Below are 19637 nucleotides of genomic sequence, written 5' to 3'. Positions count from 1 at the left end.
GTCGCTTAAATCGACGAGCAGACATTAGCAGCTGGATCAGCGCTGTCGCTGATATCGACAAGCAGACAACAGCAGCAGGATCAGCGCAGTCGCTGATGCCGAAGAGCAGAGAAGACAACAGCAGGAGGATCAAAGCAGTCAGTGACGCCAACGAGCAGTGCAGACAACAGCAGCAGGATCAGCGCAGTCGCTGATATCGACGAGCAGACAACAGCAGCAGGATCAGCGCAGTCGCTGATATCGACGAGCAGAGCAGACAAAAGCAGAAAGATCAGCGCTGTCGCTGATATTGACAAGCAGAAAACAGCAGCAGGATCAGCGCAGTCGCTGATATCGACGAGCAGAGCAGACAACAGCAGCAGGATCAGCGCAGTCGCTATTATCAACGAGCAGATTAGACAACAGCAGCAGGATCAGCACAGTCGCTGATATCAACGAGCAGACAACAGCAGCAGGATCAGCGCAGACGCTGATATCGACGAGCAGACAACAGCAGCAGGATCAGCGCAGTAGCTGATATCGATGAGCAGAGCAGACAACAGCAGCAGGATCAGCGCTGTAGCTGAAATCGACGAGCAGAGTGGACAAAAGCAGCAGGATCAGCGCAGTCGCTGATATCGACGAGCAGACAACAGCATCAGGATCAGGGCAGTTGCTGATATCGACGAGCAGAGCAGACACCAGCAGCAGGATCAGCACAGTTGCTTATATCGACGAGCAGACAACAGCAGCAGGGTCAGCACAGTCTCTGATATCAACGAGCAGAGCAGGCAACAGCAGCAGGACCAGCACAGTTGCTGATATCGACGAAAAGAGCAGACAACAGCAGGAGGATCAGTGCAGTCGCTGATATCGACAAGCAGACAACAGCAGCAGGATCAGCGCAGTCGCTGATATCGATGAGCAGAGCAGACAACAGCAGCAGGATCAGCGCAGTCGCTGATATCGACGAGCAGTCAACAGCAGCAGGATCAGCGCAGTCGCTGATACCGACGAGCAGAGCAGACAACAGCAGCAGGATCAGCGCAGTCGCTGACGCCGACGAGCATAGCAGACAAAAGCAGCAGGACCAGCGCAGTCGCTGATATCGACGAAAAGAGCAGACAACAGCAGCAGGGCCAGCGCAGTCGCTGATATCGACGAAAAGAGCAGACAACAGCAACACAACCAGTGCAGTCACTGGTATCGAAGAGATGAGCAGACAACAGCAGCAGGATCAGTGCAGTCGCTGATATCCACGTGCAGAGCAGACAACAGCAGCAGGACCAGCTCAGTCGCTGATATCGACGAGCAGAGCAGACAACAGCAGCAGGACCAGCGCAGTCGCTGATATCTACGAGCAGAGCAGACAACAGAAGCAGGACCAGTGCATTCGCTTATGTCGACGAGCAGAGCAAACAACAGCAGCAGGACCAGCACAGTCGCTGATGTCAACGAGCAGAGCAGACAACAGCAGCAGGACCAGCGCTGTCGCTGATACCGACGAGCAGAGGGGACAAAAGCAGCAGGACCAGCGCAGTCGCTGATATCGACAAGCAGAGCAGACAACAGCAGCAGGACCAGCGCAGTCGCTGATATCGACGAGCAGAGCAGACAACAGCAGCAGGTTCAGCGCAGTTGCTAATATCGACGAGCAGACAACGACCGCAGGATCAGCGCAATAGCTGATATCGACGAGCAGAGCAGACAACAGCAGCAGGATTAGCGCAATCGCTGATATCGACGAGCAGACAAAAGCAGCAGGATCAGCAAAATCGCTGACGCCGATGAGCAGAGCAGACAACAGCAGCAGGATCAGCGCAGTCGCTTACGCCGACGAGCAGAGCAGACAACAGCAGCAGGATCAGCGCAGTCGCTGATATCGACGAGCAGAGCAGACAACAGCAGCAGGACCAGCGCAGTCGCTGATATCGACAAGCAGAGCAGAAAACAGAGCAGGATCAAGGCAGTCGCTTATATCGACGAGCAGACATTAGCAGCTGGATCAGCGCTGTCGCTGATATCGACAAGCATACAACAGCAGCAGGATCAGCGCAGTCGCTGATGCCGAAGAGCAGAGAAGACAACAGCAGCAGGATCAAAGCAGTCACTGACGCCAACGAGCAGTGCAGACAACAGCAGCAGGATCAGCACAGTCGCTGATATCGACGAGCAGACAACAGCAGCAGGATCAGCGCAGTCGCTGATATCGACGAGCAGAGCAGACAAAAGCAGAAAGATAAGCGCTGTCGCTGATATTGACAAGCAGAAAACAGCAGCAGGATCAGCGCAGTCGCTGATATCGAGGAGCAGAGCAGACAACAGCAGCAGGATCAGCGCAGTCGCTATTATCGACGAGCAGATTAGACAACAGCAGCAGGATCAGCACAGTCACTGATATCAACGAGCAGACAACAGCAGCAGGATCAGCGCAGACGCTGATATCGACGAGCAGACAACAGCAGCAGGATCAGCGCAGTAGCTGATATCGATGAGCAGAGCAGACAACAGCAGCAGGATCAGCGCTGTAGCTGATATCGACGAGCAGAGTGGACAAAAGCAGCAGGATCAGCGCAGTCGCTGATATCGACGAGCAGACAACAGCATCAGGATCAGGGCAGTTGCTGATATCGACGAGCAGAGCAGACACCAGCAGCAGGATCAGCGCAGTTGCTTATATCGACGAGCAGACAACAGCAGCAGGGTCAGCACAGTCTCTGATATCAACGAGCAGAGCAGGCAACAGCAGCAGGACCAGCGCAGTTGCTGATATCGACGAAAAGAGCAGACAACAGCAGGAGGATCAGCGCAGTCGCTGATATCGACAAGCAGACAACAGCAGCAGGATCAGGGCAGTCGCTGATATCGATGAGCAGAGCAGACAACAGCAGCAGGATCAGCGCAGTCGCTGATATCGACGAGCAGTCAACAGCAGCAGGATCAGCGCAGTCGCTGATACCGACGAGCAGAGCAGACAACAGCAGCAGGATCAGCGCAGTCGCTGACGCCGACGAGCAGAGCAGACAAAAGCAGCAGGACCAGCACAGTCGCTGATATCAAAGAGCAGAGCAGACAACAGCAGCAGGACCAGCGCAGTCGATGATATCAAAGAGCAGAGCAGACAACAGCAGCAGGACCAGCGCAGTTGCAGATATCGACAAGCAGAGCAGAAAACAGCAGCAGGACCAGCGCAGTCGCTGATATTGACGAGCAGAGCAGACAACAGCAGCTGGACCAGCCCAGTCGCTGATATCGACGAGCTGAGCAGACAACAGCAGCAGGACCAGTGCAGTCGCTGATATCGACGAGCAGAGCAGACAACAGCAGCAGAACCAGCGCAGTCGCTGATATCGAAGAGCAGAGCAGACAACAGCAGCAGGACGCAGACGCTGATATCGACAAGCAGAGCAGACAACAGCAGCAGGACCAGCGCAGTTGCTGATATCAACGAGAAGAGCAGACAACAGCAGCAGGACCAGCGCAGTCGCTGATATCAGCAGGATCCGCGCAATCGCTGATATCGACGAGCAGAGCAGACAACAGCAGCAGGATCAACGCAGTCGCTGATATCGACGAGTAGACAACAGCAGCAGAATCAGCGCAGTCGCCGATATCGATGAGCAGAGCAGACAGCAGTAGCATGATCAGCACAGTTGCTGATATCGACGAGCTGACAACAGCAGCAGGTTCAGCGCAGTCGATGATATCGACGAGCAGACAACAGCAGCAGGATCAGCGCAGTCGCTGATATCGACGAGCAGAGCAGACAACAGCAGCAGGATCAGAGCAGTCACTGATGTTGACGAGCAGAGCAGACAACAGCAGCAGGACCAGCGCAGTCGCTGATATCGACAAACAGACAACAGCAGCAGCATCAGCGCAGTTGCTTATATCGACAAGCAGAGCAGACAACAGCAGCAGGATCAGCCCAGTCACTGATATCGACGAGCAGACAACAGAAGCGGGATCAGCGCAGTCGCTGATCTCGACGAGCAGAGCTGACAACAGCAGCAGGTTCAGCGCAGTCGCTGATATCGACGAGCAGAGCAGACAACAGCAGCAGGATCAGCGCAGTCGCTGATATCGACGAGCAGACAACAGTAGCTGGAAAAGCTCAGTTGCTGACGCCGACGAGCAGAGCAGACAACAGCAGCAGGATCAAAGCAGTCACTGACGCCGACGAGCAGAGCAGACAACAGCAGCAGGATCAGCGCAGTCACTGACGCAGACGAGCAGAGCAGACAACAGCAGCAGGATCAGCGCAGTCACTGATGCCGACGAGCAGAGCAGACAACAGCAGCAGGATCAGCACAGTCGCTGACGCCGACGAGCAGAGCAGACAACAGCAGTAGGATCAGCGCAGTCGCTGACGCCGATGAGCAGAGCAGACAACAGCAGCAGGACCAGCGCAGTCGCTGATATCGACGAAAAGAGCAGACAACAGCAACAGGACCAGTGCAGTCGCTGATATCGAAGAGAAGAGCAGACAACAGCAGCAGGACCAGCTCAGTCACTGATATCGACGAGCAGAGCAGACAACAGCAGCAGGACCAGCCCAGTCGCTGATATTGACGAGCAGAGCAGACAACAGCAGCAGGACCAGCGCAGTCGCTGACGCTGACGAGCAGAGAAGACAACAGCAGCAGGACCAGTGCAGTCGCTTACGCCGACGAGCAGAGCAGACAACAGCAGCAGGACCAGCACTGTCGCTGACGTCGACGAGCAGAGCAGACAACAGCAGCAGGACCAGCGCAGTCGCTGATATCGACGAGCAGACAACAGCAGCTGGATCAGCTCAGTCGCTGATATCGATGAGCAGAGCAGACAACAGCAGCAGGATCGACGCAGTCGCTTATATCGACGAGCAGACAACAGCAGCAGAATCAGCGCAGTCGCCGATATCGACGAGCACAGCAGACAACAGCAGCAGGATCAGGGCAGTCGCTGACGCCGACGAGATGAGCAGACAACAGCAGCAGGATCAGCACAGTCGCTGATGCCGACCAGCAGAGCAGACAACAGAAGCAGGATCAGCGCAGTCGCTGACGCCGACGAGCAGAGCAGACAACAGCAGCAGGACCAGCGCAGTCGCTGACGCCGACGAGCAGAGCAGACAACAGCAGAAGGACCAGCGCAGTCGCTGACGTCCACGAGCAGAGCAAACAACAGCAGCAGGACCAGCTCAGTCGCTGATATCGACGAGCAGAGAACAGCAGCTGGATCAGCTCAGTCGCTGACGCCGACGTGCAGAGCAGACAACAGCAGCAGGACCAGCGCAGTCGCTTATATCGACGAGCAGACAACAGCAGCTGGATCAGCTAAGTCGCTGATGCTGACAAGCAGAGCAGACAACAGCAGCAGGATCAGGGCAGTTGCTGACGCTGACCAGCAGAGCAGACAACAGCAGCAGGATCAGCGCAGTCGCTGACGCCGACGAGCAGAGCAGACAAAAGCAGCAGGACCAGCGCAGTCGCTGACGTCGACGAGCCGAGCAGACAACAGCAGCAGGACCAGCGCAGTCGCTGATATCGATGAGCAGAGCAGACAACAGCAGCAGGACCAGCGCAGTCGCTGATATCGACGAAAAGAGCAGACAACAGCAGCAGGACCTGCGCAGTCGCTGATTTCGACGAGCAGAGCAGACAACAGCAGCAGGACCAGCGCAGTCGCTGACATTGACGAGCAGAGCAGACAACAGCAGCAGGACCAGCTCAGTCGCTGATATCGACGAGGAGAGCAGAAAACAGCAGCAGGACTAGCGCAAGCGCTGATATCGACGAGCAGAGCAGATAGCAGCAACAGAACCAGTGCAGTCGCTGATATCGAAGAGAAGAGCAGACAAAAACAGCAGGACCAGCGCAGTCGCTGATTTCGACGAGCAGAGCAGACAACAGCAGCAGGACCAGCGCAGTCGTTGACATCGACGAGCAGAGCAGACAACAGCAGCAGGACCAGCTCAGTCGCTGATATCGACGAGGAGAGCAGAAAACAGCAGCAGGACTAGCGCAAGCGCTGATATCGACGAGCAGAGTAGATAACAGCAGCAGGACAAGCGTAGTCGCTGACGCCGACGAGCAGAGCAGACAACAGCAGCAGGATCAGCGCAGTCGCTGACGCCGACGAGCAGAGCAGACAACAGCAGTAGGACCAGCGCAGTCGCTGACGCCGACGAGCAGAGCAGACAAAAGAAGCAGGATCAGCGCAGTCGCTGATGCCGACGAGCAGAGCAGACAACGGCAGCAGGACCAGCGCAGTCGCTGACGCCGACGAGCAGAGCAGAAAACAGCAGCAGGACCAGCGCAGTCGCTGACGTCGACGAGCAGAGCAAACAACAGCAGCAGGACCAGCGCAGTCGCTGATATCGACGAGCAGAGAACAGCAGCTGGATCAGCTCAGTCACTGACGCCGACGTGCAGAGCAGACAACAGCAGCAGGACCAGCTCAGTCGCTGATATCAACGAGCAGAGCAGATAACAGCAGCAGGACAAGCGCAGTCGCTGACGCCGACAAGCAGAGCAGACAACAGCAGCAGGATCAGCGCAGTCGCTGACGCCGACGAGCAGAGCAGACAACAGCAGTAGGACCAGCGCAGTCGCTGACGCCGACGAGCAGAGCAGACAACAGCAGTAGGACCAGCGCAGTCGCTGACGCCGACGAGCAGAGCAGACAACGGCAGCAGGACCAGCGCAGTCGCTGACGCCGACGAGCAGAGCAGACAACAGCAGCAGGACCAGCGCAGTCGCTGACGCAGACGAGCAGAGCATACAACAGCAGCAGGACCAGCGCAGTCGCTGACGTCGACGAGCAGAGCAAACAACAGCAGCAGGACCAGCGCAGTCGCTGATATCGACGAGCAGACAACAGCAGCTGGATCAGCTCAGTCGCTGACGCCGACGTGCAAAGCAGACAACAGCAGCAGGACCAGCGCAGTCGCTGATATCGACGAGCAGACAACAGCAGCTGGATCAGCTAAGTCACTGACGCCGACGAGCAGAGCAGACAACAGCAGCAGGATCAGGGCAGTTGCTGACGCCGACGAGCAGAGCAGACAACAGCAGCAGGATCAGCGCTTTCGCTGACGCCGACGAGCAGAGCAGACAAAAGCAGCAGGACCAGCGCAGTCGCTGATATCAACGAGGAGAGCAGAAAACAGCAGCAGGACTAGCGCAAGCGCTGATATCGACGAGCAGAGCAGATAACAGCAACAGGACCAGTGCAGTCGCTGATATCGAAGAGAAGAGCAGACAAAAACAGCAGGACCAGCGCAGTCGCTGATTTCGACGAGCAGAGCAGACAACAGCAGCAGGACCAGCGCAGTCGCTGACATCGACGAGCAGAGCAGACAACAGCAGCAGGACCAGCTCAGTCGCTGATATCGACGAGCAGAGCAGATAACAGCAGCAGGACAAGCGCAGTCCCTGACGCCGACGAGCAGAGCAGACAACAGCAGCAGGACCAGCGCAGTCGCTGACGCCGACGAGCAGAGCAGACAACAGCAGCAGGACCAGCGCAGTCGCTGACGCCGATGAGCAGAGCATACAACAGCAGCAGGACCAGCGCAGTCGCTGACGTCGACGAGCAGAGCAAACAACAGCAGCAGGACCAGCGCAGTCGCTGATATCGACGAGCAGACAACAGCAGCTGGATCAGCTCAGTCGCAGACGCCGACGTGCAAAGCAGACAACAGCAGCAGGACCAGCGCAGTCGCTGATATCGACGAGCAGACAACAGCAGCTGGATCAGCTTAGTCCCTGACGCCGACGAGCAGAGCAGACAACAGCAGCAGGATCAGGGCAGTTGCTGACGCCGACGAGCAGAGCAGACAACAGCAGCAGGATCAGCGCAGTCGCTGACGCCGACGAGCAGAGCAGACAAAAGCAGCAGGACCAGCGCAGTCGCTGACGTCGATGAGCAGAGCAGACAACAGCAGCAGGACCAGAGCAGTCGCTGATATTGATGAGCAGAGCAGACAACAGCAGCAGGACCAGCACAGTCGCTGATATCGACGAAAAGATTAGACAACAGCAACAGGACCAGTGCAGTGGCTGATATCGAAGAGAAGAGCAGACAAAAACAGCAGGACCAGCGCAGTCGCTGATTTCGACGAGCAGAGCAGACAACAGCAGCAGGACCAGCGCAGTCGCTGACATCGACGAGCAGAGCAGACAACAGCAGCAGGACCAGCTCAGTCGCTGATATCGATGAGCAGAGCAGAAAACAGCAGCAGGACTAGCGCAAGTGCTGATATCGACGAGCAGAGCAGATAACAGCAGCAGGAAAAGCGCAGTCGCTGACGCCGACGAGCAGAGCAGACAACAGCAGCAGGACCAGCGCAGTCGCTGACGCCGACGAGCAGAGCAGACAACAGCAGTAGGACCAGCGCAGTCGCTGACATCGACGAGCAGAGCAGACAAGAGCAGCAGGACCAGCGCAGTCGCTGATATCGACGAGCAGAGCAGACAACAGCAGCAGGACCAGCGCAGTCCCTGATATCGACGAAAAGAGCAGACAACAGCAACAGGACCAGTGCAGTCGCTGATATCGAAGAGAAGAGTAGACAACAGCAGCAGGATCAGTGCAGTCGCTGATATCGACGTGCAGAGCAGACAACAGCAGCAGGACCAGCTCAGTCGCTGATATCGACGAGCAGAGCAGACAACAGCAGCAGGACCAGCGCAGTCGCTTATATCTACGAGCAGAGCAGACAACAGCAGCAGGACCAGCACATTCGCTTATGTCGACGAGCAGAGCAAACAACAGCAGCAGGACCAGCACAGTCGCTGATATCGACGAGCAGAGCAGACAACAGCAGCAGGATCAGCGCAGTCGCTGACGCCGACGAGCAGAGCAGACAAAAGCAGCAGGACCAGCGCAGTCGCTGACGTCGACGAGCCGAGCAGACAACAGCAGCAGGACCAGCGCAGTCGCTGATATCGATGAGCAGAGCAGACAACAGCAGCAGGACCAGCGCAGTCGCTGATATCGACGAAAAGAGCAGACAACAGCAGCAGGACCTGCGCAGTCGCTGATTTCGACGAGCAGAGCAGACAACAGCAGCAGGACCAGCGCAGTCGCTGACATTGACGAGCAGAGCAGACAACAGCAGCAGGACCAGCTCAGTCGCTGATATCGACGAGGAGAGCAGAAAACAGCAGCAGGACTAGCGCAAGCGCTGATATCTACGAGCAGAGCAGATAACAGCAACAGAACCAGTGCAGTCGCTGATATCGAAGAGAAGAGCAGACAAAAACAGCAGGACCAGCGCAGTCGCTGATTTCGACGAGCAGAGCAGACAACAGCAGCAGGACCAGCGCAGTCGTTGACATCGACGAGCAGAGCAGACAACAGCAGCAGGACCAGCTCAGTCGCTGATATCGACGAGGAGAGCAGAAAACAGCAGCAGGACTAGCGCAAGCGCTGATATTGTCGCGTGCCCGTCCCATTTACCGGTTCCTTTAAAACCCAGTTCCGTTAGAACTTATGAGACGGTGCATCCATCAGGGTTCGGGGGTGTATCGACGAGTATAATCGTACCAGATCCGGGTTTGGACTATCTAATTAGAATCTTGTCTTTTATTTTAAAGGTGAAATGACTTGCACGAATAGCCAGCCTCAGAGTGCTACACTTCTTTTAAACTCGTTACCTTTTGGTTAAGATACTAGAGAGAAGTCTGGAGGCAAGCCAAGCCTCTCAGCAATTGTTTGGGCTACCCGGAATTAATTGCGCCTCTAACAGCTTATGTGGGAGGTTGGTAACTATAAAATGATTTATGCTAGTTGATCAGGCTAACATAAGTTTATCAATTTATTTATTAATCCAACCTTCCAGCTGATTAGAGACTTTTTCAACCTGCAATCAGAGCCAAAATAACCTCGAATATTTTGCTTTTATCACCCTTAAGACAACTCGTTACTCGCAAGGGGAGAGAAGTTAAAACTTCCCTTATCTTAAGGTTTCTTTATATTATTCTGTTATAAACTGTAAAGTAAGTCCTGATAATTCAGAGACCGATCTTCGACATGCTTACCTCTGTGCAATTATGGCCAGGGCTCCAAACGTGAAGCTTTAGAGAAAACCTGAAAGAATCAGGATTATGTTTCTTTTTCAAAAAAGGTTTATTACAAAATCAAAATACAAAAATGGGTAAAGTAAAAAACAACTACTATCCCCCACGGAGGAATTAGTTCAAAATGATTAAATGAGAGTCAGTTTACACCAGCTCTCGTCTTCTCAGAATCTCCCCAAGAACGAAGCCTGAAGCCCTCTCTCGAAGACCCCTCCAAAAAACTGCCTGTCATCCCCCATCCAGCAGGACGGGGGATGACCCCTCCAAATCTGCTCTGTCTCTTCTTGTCGTCTGCCCCAGCACTCTCTCTCTGATCTGAGCTGCATCCTTTTATATCACTTCTGAGACTGCTCTAAACAATGCAAGAGTCACAAGTCATTCTCTCCTGACAGTTTAGGTCAAGGGGTCATCTACCAGATACACTTTTTTAGCTCTACATAAGACATTTAGTATCATTTCATTACATGCAGTATTCACATGAGGGCACAAAAGTTACATGCTGCACTCCTGGAATGAGAGCACAGGTCATAAATCTTCATATTGGTAGCAAATTGTAGATCTTCTTTCAGCATTCCTGAGAGCTCCTGGGTCCAGCTGGGCTTCTCCTCACTCCATGCCATTCCTTCTTTTCCCGCCAGAGGTGGAGTTATGGGTGGGCCCAGGGGTGTGTCCATGGGTGGATCTAGAGAAGACAGCTTGTCTTTTGACCCTTTGCCTAGTTCTGTCCTCACCAGCAAGTCCTGAACTCCTGTCCTCTTGACCCTTGTGTGACCTTTGTCCCTGACCACTGTTTCTAAGCCTTGACTGGTTGCTCGGGCTTGCAACATCCCCCATGAGGACGTACTGAGGCAAAGGACCATAAAAAGATAGAGCAGCAATGCAAGCTTTCATAAATCTAGCATCCATCTCACTCAGGAACGGCTGAACACTCAAACACCTAACTGTGGCCTCCACATCAACCCTCATTCTCATCATAATGCCATCATCAGCTACGGGTAAGCACAAGGTCCCTTTGCGGGTTGTTACATAACCTTTAAACTGCTTTCTCCCATCTGTGGGATCTTCACCCAGAAAGAATAAAGATAAATCCATCACCGGAGCTTCTCCACGCGGAAGCGATCCCATCATTTGAGGTGGGAAGCTGGCACTGAAAACCAAAACATGATTTTTCGTATCCAACAAAGGTGCGGTCCCAAAAGAGTTACAGACTTCTGGGCCGAACCATCCAGTCTTTACAGACAAAATATTCATAAACTGAAAGCAATCTATAATCTTGCCTTGACAAACAAAGTAACACCCCTTCTGGGATTTAATCCTCCATCTCATTTCTCTCCCAGGTGCAATTCGGACAGGGGAAGGAATGCTTGCTGGCTCACTACTTAGACAGACCATAGGGATTTCACGTATCACATCAGGACACGGGACGCATGTCGAAGCTGCCGTCATTACTGATACAACCTCTTCAGCCACGTCAGATGAGGGCGCCGTTGTCAGCTCCTCGTCGTGGGCCTGCTCAAGCAGGGCATCTACTCCCGGGGAGGACAACATTAGTATGTCATCTTCCTGATCAGTCTCCCGCTTGAATCCCTTTTCCATTTGGTCTGGATGTACTGAATAAACCTGCAAGACACGCAGCGTTTATTCATCGTAGCATGTTCACACTGGAGCCCGATTGTCTTAGTCTGAGGCAATCCATCCCTCCCGCGATTCACGGTGCACAAATAGTATGCGCCATTCAGAGAGAAAACAGTTGATGGACCTGCGGAGGGGATTAATCCCTCTATGATATTCTGCCGAATCGAGTCCATCTGGAAGGAACATAAAATATGTTCCACATGAGATATATAACTCATTCCATGAAGCAATAAGTAACTGCATTACTGCATAAACACTTCTTAATTATAGGAGAAAATAGATCATCAGAAGCTGCAGGAAGAACCACACTACAATTCCTATCTGCAGGCATAGTTTTACAACAATAATCCTCACAACAAGTGTACACCAGTTATGAAATGTCTACAACATCCTAAAGACAAACTGGATAAAATAGTTACAAAATCCTGACATACCTCCAGATTCAGAGCGTCAATCAGCTCAGATTCAGGGTGAGTTTGATGAGCCATTGGTTCACTTCAAGTTACAGACTGACAGTTAAGGAGCAAGTGACACGCGGTGCAGAGAGGCCTGCACTTAAACAGGAGCAACAAGAAGGGGGGCTAATACTCCCTCTACCTTGACACCTCTCTTCCCATCTTATCTGGATCTACCAGGTCCTTTCTCCTTTCTCCTAACAGCTTTCTTCCTGTCAACTGCCATTTGTTGTTTTTACAGGCCAAAATCATACCGATTATTATACCATAATACCATATACCGTAATATTTCCTGTTTGCCAGGAACTTAAACTACTGTCTTTGGTCTGAAAACACCCAAATTCGATTCTACGAGGCCACCATCTTTCTATCTTTATCACTTTGAAAGTGGTGAAGTTGTGTCCCCATTCTAAATTATTTCTAAGGCAAGATTTGTAAACCCACAACTCTACTTCACCTGAAGTTTGATTTAAGATTTTCTTTTTCCTCAATATTATCTGACAAGATCGATCAAGCTCTGTGGATCCTGTCTGATCCATTAAGACTGCCATATACTCCGCCCATGGGCCGGTCTCACCACACTCCGTGTCATTCTTCTCCTCCTGCTCTGCTGCAGAAAATGATGTCACGGAGGGTGTAGCCATGATCCGGTCAAATCCATTTTCTCCACAGGGCAAGCGCAGGCAGCCAGTTTTGTTCCCTGTTACACTACAAATCTTGAATCCAATCTGTGTTGCTATCATGCAGGTGGTTATATTCTCATTAAAATCTTCTTTGGGCCATAACAGCTTAATTTTGGATACATTCCAATTCCCTATTAATTGTTGCGGTCCTCCGTGAGTTATGTTATATGTCACCGAGGACACATGATACGTTCGGAGATATACATGTACCCCATATGCAATCGCTATACTTAATCCTATGAGGCTAAATTCGAAAAGGATAAAAAAGGCCCATTTAATCCATTTTATTATCCAATCCTTTCCTTTCGGAATATTTACATTTTTCTTTTTAACTTTGGGATCAACTCCCGCCGGAGTTGCATACCTGACCACTTTTCGTTTTCTGCTGCTTTCCCTCTTATGCTTCTGCGTAGATAACATCTGTAAGACAGAAGCATAAAAATCAGCAGGAAATGAAAGCGCCCTGCTCTAGTTAGGTAGAGTCAGAATGGGGACCAGCTTTCTACGAGACATTCTAGTGTGAGCAGTCCCATAAATCTTAGGCCAATATGCCTCTCCTCTCCGGGTGGTCACTATGTTAACAGCCGAGCTGCAAACGCGACCCGACAGGTCTATTACCTCTATCAAAGTTAACTGATAAGGCATGAACTTACGCTCCGCCCCTGGTCCAAGACTCTTCAGCTCAACCAGGTATGATGTAACACGCTTACGCATCCCTGGGGGCTCCTGAACAGACAATCCTGTATGCCAGTCCAGAGTCCCTGACAGATAAGTTCCCCATCTGTCGTCTTTATACTCTTGAGTTACCCCAATCTGTGTACCTGTTTCCCATGCATCAGCCAGCGTACCAAATTGTTGTCCTAATATCAAGCTCTTAATAGACTCAAATTTGGACCGAGCCTGAAGCTCTTCCAGTCCTTTTTCTCTGGTCTTGAGCTTGAACACAAATGGATAAGCTTCCACCCATAAATCTCTAACCGGCTTCACCAGGCTAGGATTCCTGAGCAGCTCTCCTACAAAAAACATACTTGGCTGGCTTGTCGGTAAGCAGGTAGTCAAAACACCATTCTTCGTGAAACAGCACCCATCTTTGATTTCCCCTCTGTGGGTGCATTCACAGACCTGCCAGGAGATGATGCCTGGATTATTCCTCAAGCAGGTTCCGCAAAAACATATTTTAATGGGAGCAGACAGCTCCACCGCACCTGTATGCAAGTCTGTTCCTCTCTCCAGGTGAGTGGGCTTCTGCTCCCGGAGCCCCGACCATTTAATTAGGGTGCACAGAGATTTGCATATCACGCATGTTCCCGGCTTCAAGCCTCCCCATTGCGCGTAACGATACGCATTTGCAGATTCTATGAAGCCCGGAAACATAGCCACTTTACAATCTCTAACAGAATTCCCCTTCGTTAGCAAAATTAGGCCCGTAGCACCTGAGATCTTACAAGTCATTTCTTCACTAGATTTTGGCCCAGCCATGACCTTTAATCAAGTAATTAATTAAAAAAAAAATTATTTATTTATTTATTTATTTTTTCAATTAATTACTTTTATTTTTCAGAGTTATTTTATAACTTGATGAGGGTGAACGCGCAAACCAGTGTCAGTTAAAACCACGTTCCCAGTTACGTCTTTTATTATGAAGGGACCACTTACGTTATGCTTAATGCAATCTCCTTTTTCAGCTCTCTGGGGTTGCTGCTCTACATTTTCTCTGTTCCCACCTTGCTCATGGGCTGTAACTGGGGATAACCAACTCACTTTTTCAGGTGTTTTGCCTCCAGGGATCCGAGTGCTGCATTTTTGACGGGATTCGCATACTGACCTGAGCGTCCCTTTGGGTGTGCCACGCACCACCAGTTGGGAACCCTGTTCTTCCTCCGATTCAGCCTCGCTCTCGCTGCTTCTGTCTCTGGCCTCAAACCAATGTTTGACTTTCTTCTCTACTCGCGGCAAGGCTGACTTATCCACTAAAATTACAACCGGGATGTCTCCTAGCCTGCTAGAGGCTTCGGAATAAATCACCAAACCTGCGCCATATGCTTCAGTTATCCGACACACCTGGGGTTTGTACATGTAGAAACGGGTTCCACTGCGCCGGCCGAACCGCGTCAGGCGGGTTCGGTGGGGGTGGAGGAAATCCGCTCTCGGAACCGGGGCTCACAGGGAATTCCCCGCGGAGCGCTGGATACAAAGGGGGCGCGGTCGGAACCGATTGGACTTCATCCCAGGAGGCCGACATTTCAACTGCAGCTCGTCTCCGGTACATTTCCGCTTGGAGCTCCGTGATCCCCAGTCGGTTACATAACGCCTGTCTCATTTGAATTGCCTCATTTTTGCTTCTAGATAAGAAGTAAATTGTTCTACTATTAGCCCGTTGAACCACGAACTCCGCCATAGCAGAGTACATCGCTTCCTGATCACATCGGTACTGCCCGACTCCAAATGGAGTGAGAACTAAAGGTTCCGGTCCAGTTGGTATTTGCTCAAGTAATCCCAGAAGGATCTCATACTGCTCGCCCGTGGGGAGTTTCGCTGGATTTTCCCAACAACACCACGCTATCTGATTAAAAACAGGATCATTTTGTTGTTCTGCTAGAATCACCAAATCACCCACTAACGGAAATACATGATTATTCTTTACTTGAGTTTCAGCATTCGGACAGCGCTCCGCTGCGGCTTGAGCCGTTTCGGCCTTGTTATGAAAGCTCCGGTTACAGGATACTGCTAAAACGCTTTGTGGTTCACCTTGAAATGTCGCTATTTCTCCGGTGACAAATCTCACATTAAGGAGAACATTTTCCGGTTTTACCGTTAAAGATCTATCTGCCATGGCTGGTTGAAAGTTTCTCTTTTTTATTATTTGTTTTATTTTTATTCGTTTTCACGTCTTATTCTTTATTCTTACTCTTTATTCCTTTTTATTTTTTGCCTAGCTTTTATCCTTGGCTTTTCTTACGTCGGAAAGCCGTGATTTCTTTATACCTCTTTGAGTTAATCGTCCGTTCTCCCAAATTTCCTTCCTTTTCGGGAAATTGGTGCGGTTTTCGCTCCAAGGTTATAAGCTTATCAGGTCCATTGTGCGTAAGCTTTTATCAGCCTAAAAGACATAGTTCTACGTCGAATAGTCCGGTATCTAATATTTAAACCTTCGCCGATTAGCCCCACGTTGCAGGCGCCATGTCGCGTGCCCGTCCCATTTACCGGTTCCTTTAAAACCCAGTTCCGTTAGAACTTATGAGACGGTGCATCCATCAGGGTTCGGGGGTGTATCGACGAGTATAATCGTACCAGATCCGGGTTTGGACTATCTAATTAGAATCTTGTCTTTTATTTTAAAGGTGAAATGACTTGCACGAATAGCCAGCCTCAGAGTGCTACACTTCTTTTAAACTCGTTACCTTTTGGTTAAGATACTAGAGAGAAGTCTGGAGGCAAGCCAAGCCTCTCAGCAATTGTTTGGGCTACCCGGAATTAATTGCGCCTCTAACAGCTTATGTGGGAGGTTGGTAACTATAAAATGATTTATGCTAGTTGATCAGGCTAACATAAGTTTATCAATTTATTTATTAATCCAACCTTCCAGCTGATTAGAGACTTTTTCAACCTGCAATCAGAGCCAAAATAACCTCGAATATTTTGCTTTTATCACCCTTAAGACAACTCGTTACTCGCAAGGGGAGAGAAGTTAAAACTTCCCTTATCTTAAGGTTTCTTTATATTATTCTGTTATAAACTGTAAAGTAAGTCCTGATAATTCAGAGACCGATCTTCGACATGCTTACCTCTGTGCAATTATGGCCAGGGCTCCAAACGTGAAGCTTTAGAGAAAACCTGAAAGAATCAGGATTATGTTTCTTTTTCAAAAAAGGTTTATTACAAAATCAAAATACAAAAATGGGTAAAGTAAAAAACAACTACTATCCCCCACGGAGGAATTAGTTCAAAATGATTAAATGAGAGTCAGTTTACACCAGCTCTCGTCTTCTCAGAATCTCCCCAAGAACGAAGCCTGAAGCCCTCTCTCGAAGACCCCTCCAAAAAACTGCCTGTCATCCCCCATCCAGCAGGACGGGGGATGACCCCTCCAAATCTGCTCTGTCTCTTCTTGTCGTCTGCCCCAGCACTCTCTCTCTGATCTGAGCTGCATCCTTTTATATCACTTCTGAGACTGCTCTAAACAATGCAAGAGTCACAAGTCATTCTCTCCTGACAGTTTAGGTCAAGGGGTCATCTACCAGATACACTTTTTTAGCTCTACATAAGACATTTAGTATCATTTCATTACATGCAGTATTCACATGAGGGCACAAAAGTTACATGCTGCACTCCTGGAATGAGAGCACAGGTCATAAATCTTCATATTGGTAGCAAATTGTAGATCTTCTTTCAGCATTCCTGAGAGCTCCTGGGTCCAGCTGGGCTTCTCCTCACTCCATGCCATTCCTTCTTTTCCCGCCAGAGGTGGAGTTATGGGTGGGCCCAGGGGTGTGTCCATGGGTGGATCTAGAGAAGACAGCTTGTCTTTTGACCCTTTGCCTAGTTCTGTCCTCACCAGCAAGTCCTGAACTCCTGTCCTCTTGACCCTTGTGTGACCTTTGTCCCTGACCACTGTTTCTAAGCCTTGACTGGTTGCTCGGGCTTGCAACAATATCGACGAGCAGAGTAGATAACAGCAGCAGGACAAGCGTAGTCGCTGACGCCGACGAGCAGAGCAGACAACAGCAGCAGGATCAGCGCAGTCGCTGACGCCGACGAGCAGAGCAGACAACAGCAGTAGGACCAGCGCAGTCGCTGACGCCGACGAGCAGAGCAGACAAAAGAAGCAGGATCAGCGCAGTCGCTGATGCCGACGAGCAGAGCAGACAACGGCAGCAGGACCAGCGCAGTCGCTGACGCCGACGAGCAGAGCAGAAAACAGCAGCAGGACCAGCGCAGTCGCTGACGTCGACGAGCAGAGCAAACAACAGCAGCAGGACCAGCGCAGTCGCTGATATCGACGAGCAGAGAACAGCAGCTGGATCAGCTCAGTCACTGACGCCGACGTGCAGAGAAGACAAAAGCAGCAGGATCAGGGCAGTTGCTGACGCTGACGAGCAGAGCAGACAACAGCAGCAGGATCAGCGCAGTCGCTGACGCCGACGAGCAGAGCAGACAAAAGCAGCAGGACCAGCGCAGTCGCTGACGTCGACGAGCAGAGCAGACAACAGCAGCAGGACCAGCGCAGTCGATGATATCGACGAAAAGAGCAGACAACAGCAACAGGACCAGTGTAGTCGCTGATATCGAAGAGAAGAGCAGACAAAAACAGCAGGACCTGCGCAGTCGCTGATTTCGACGAGCAGAGCAGACAACAGCAGCAGGACCAGCGTACTCGCTGACATTGACGAGCAGAGCAGACAACAGCAGCAGGACCAGCTCAGTCGCTGATATCGACGAGGAGAGCAGAAAACAGCAGCAGGACTAGCGCAAGCGCTGATATCGACGAGCAGAGCAGATAACAGCAACAGGACCAGTGCAGTCGCTGATATCGAAGAGAAGAGCAGACAAAAACAGCAGGACCAGCGCAGTCGCTGATTTCGACGAGCAGAGCAGACAACAGCAGCAGGACCAGCGCAGTCGCTGACATCGACGAGCAGAGCAGACAACAGCAGCAGGACCAGCTCAGTCGCTGATATCAACGAGCAGAGCAGATAACAGCAGCAGGACAAGCGCAGTCGCTGACGCCGACAAGCAGAGCAGACAACAGCAGCAGGATCAGCGCAGTCGCTGACGCCGACGAGCAGAGCAGACAACAGCAGTAGGACCAGCGCAGTCGCTGACGCCGACGAGCAGAGCAGACAACAGCAGTAGGACCAGCGCAGTCGCTGACGCCGACGAGCAGAGCAGACAACGGCAGCAGGACCAGCGCAGTCGCTGACGCCGACGAGCAGAGCAGACAACAGCAGCAGGACCAGCGCAGTCGCTGACGCAGACGAGCAGAGCATACAACAGCAGCAGGACCAGCGCAGTCGCTGACGTCGACGAGCAGAGCAAACAACAGCAGCAGGACCAGCGCAGTCGCTGATATCGACGAGCAGACAACAGCAGCTGGATCAGCTCAGTCGCTGACGCCGACGTGCAAAGCAGACAACAGCAGCAGGACCAGCGCAGTCGCTGATATCGACGAGCAGACAACAGCAGCTGGATCAGCTAAGTCACTGACGCCGACGAGCAGAGCAGACAACAGCAGCAGGATCAGGGCAGTTGCTGACGCCGACGAGCAGAGCAGACAACAGCAGCAGGATCAGCGCTTTCGCTGACGCCGACGAGCAGAGCAGACAAAAGCAGCAGGACCAGCGCAGTCGCTGATATCAACGAGGAGAGCAGAAAACAGCAGCAGGACTAGCGCAAGCGCTGATATCAACGAGCAGAGCAGATAACAGCAACAGGACCAGTGCAGTCGCTGATATCGAAGAGAAGAGCAGACAAAAACAGCAGGACCAGCGCAGTCGCTGATTTCGACGAGCAGAGCAGACAACAGCAGCAGGACCAGCGCAGTCGCTGACATCGACGAGCAGAGCAGACAACAGCAGCAGGACCAGCTCAGTCGCTGATATCGACAAGCAGAGCAGATAACAGCAGCAGGACAAGCGCAGTCCCTGACGCCGACGAGCAGAGCAGACAACAGCAGCAGGACCAGCGCAGTCGCTGACGCCGACGAGCAGAGCAGACAACAGCAGCAGGACCAGCGCAGTCGCTGACGCCGATGAGCAGAGCATACAACAGCAGCAGGACCAGCGCAGTCGCTGACGTCGACGAGCAGAGCAAACAACAGC

The sequence above is a fragment of the Nothobranchius furzeri genome, chromosome 13 (genome assembly GCF_043380555.1).
Source record: "Nothobranchius furzeri strain GRZ-AD chromosome 13, NfurGRZ-RIMD1, whole genome shotgun sequence".
Classification (NCBI taxonomy): Eukaryota; Metazoa; Chordata; class Actinopteri; order Cyprinodontiformes; family Nothobranchiidae; genus Nothobranchius; species Nothobranchius furzeri.
Note: the sequence above shows the minus strand (reverse complement) of the source record.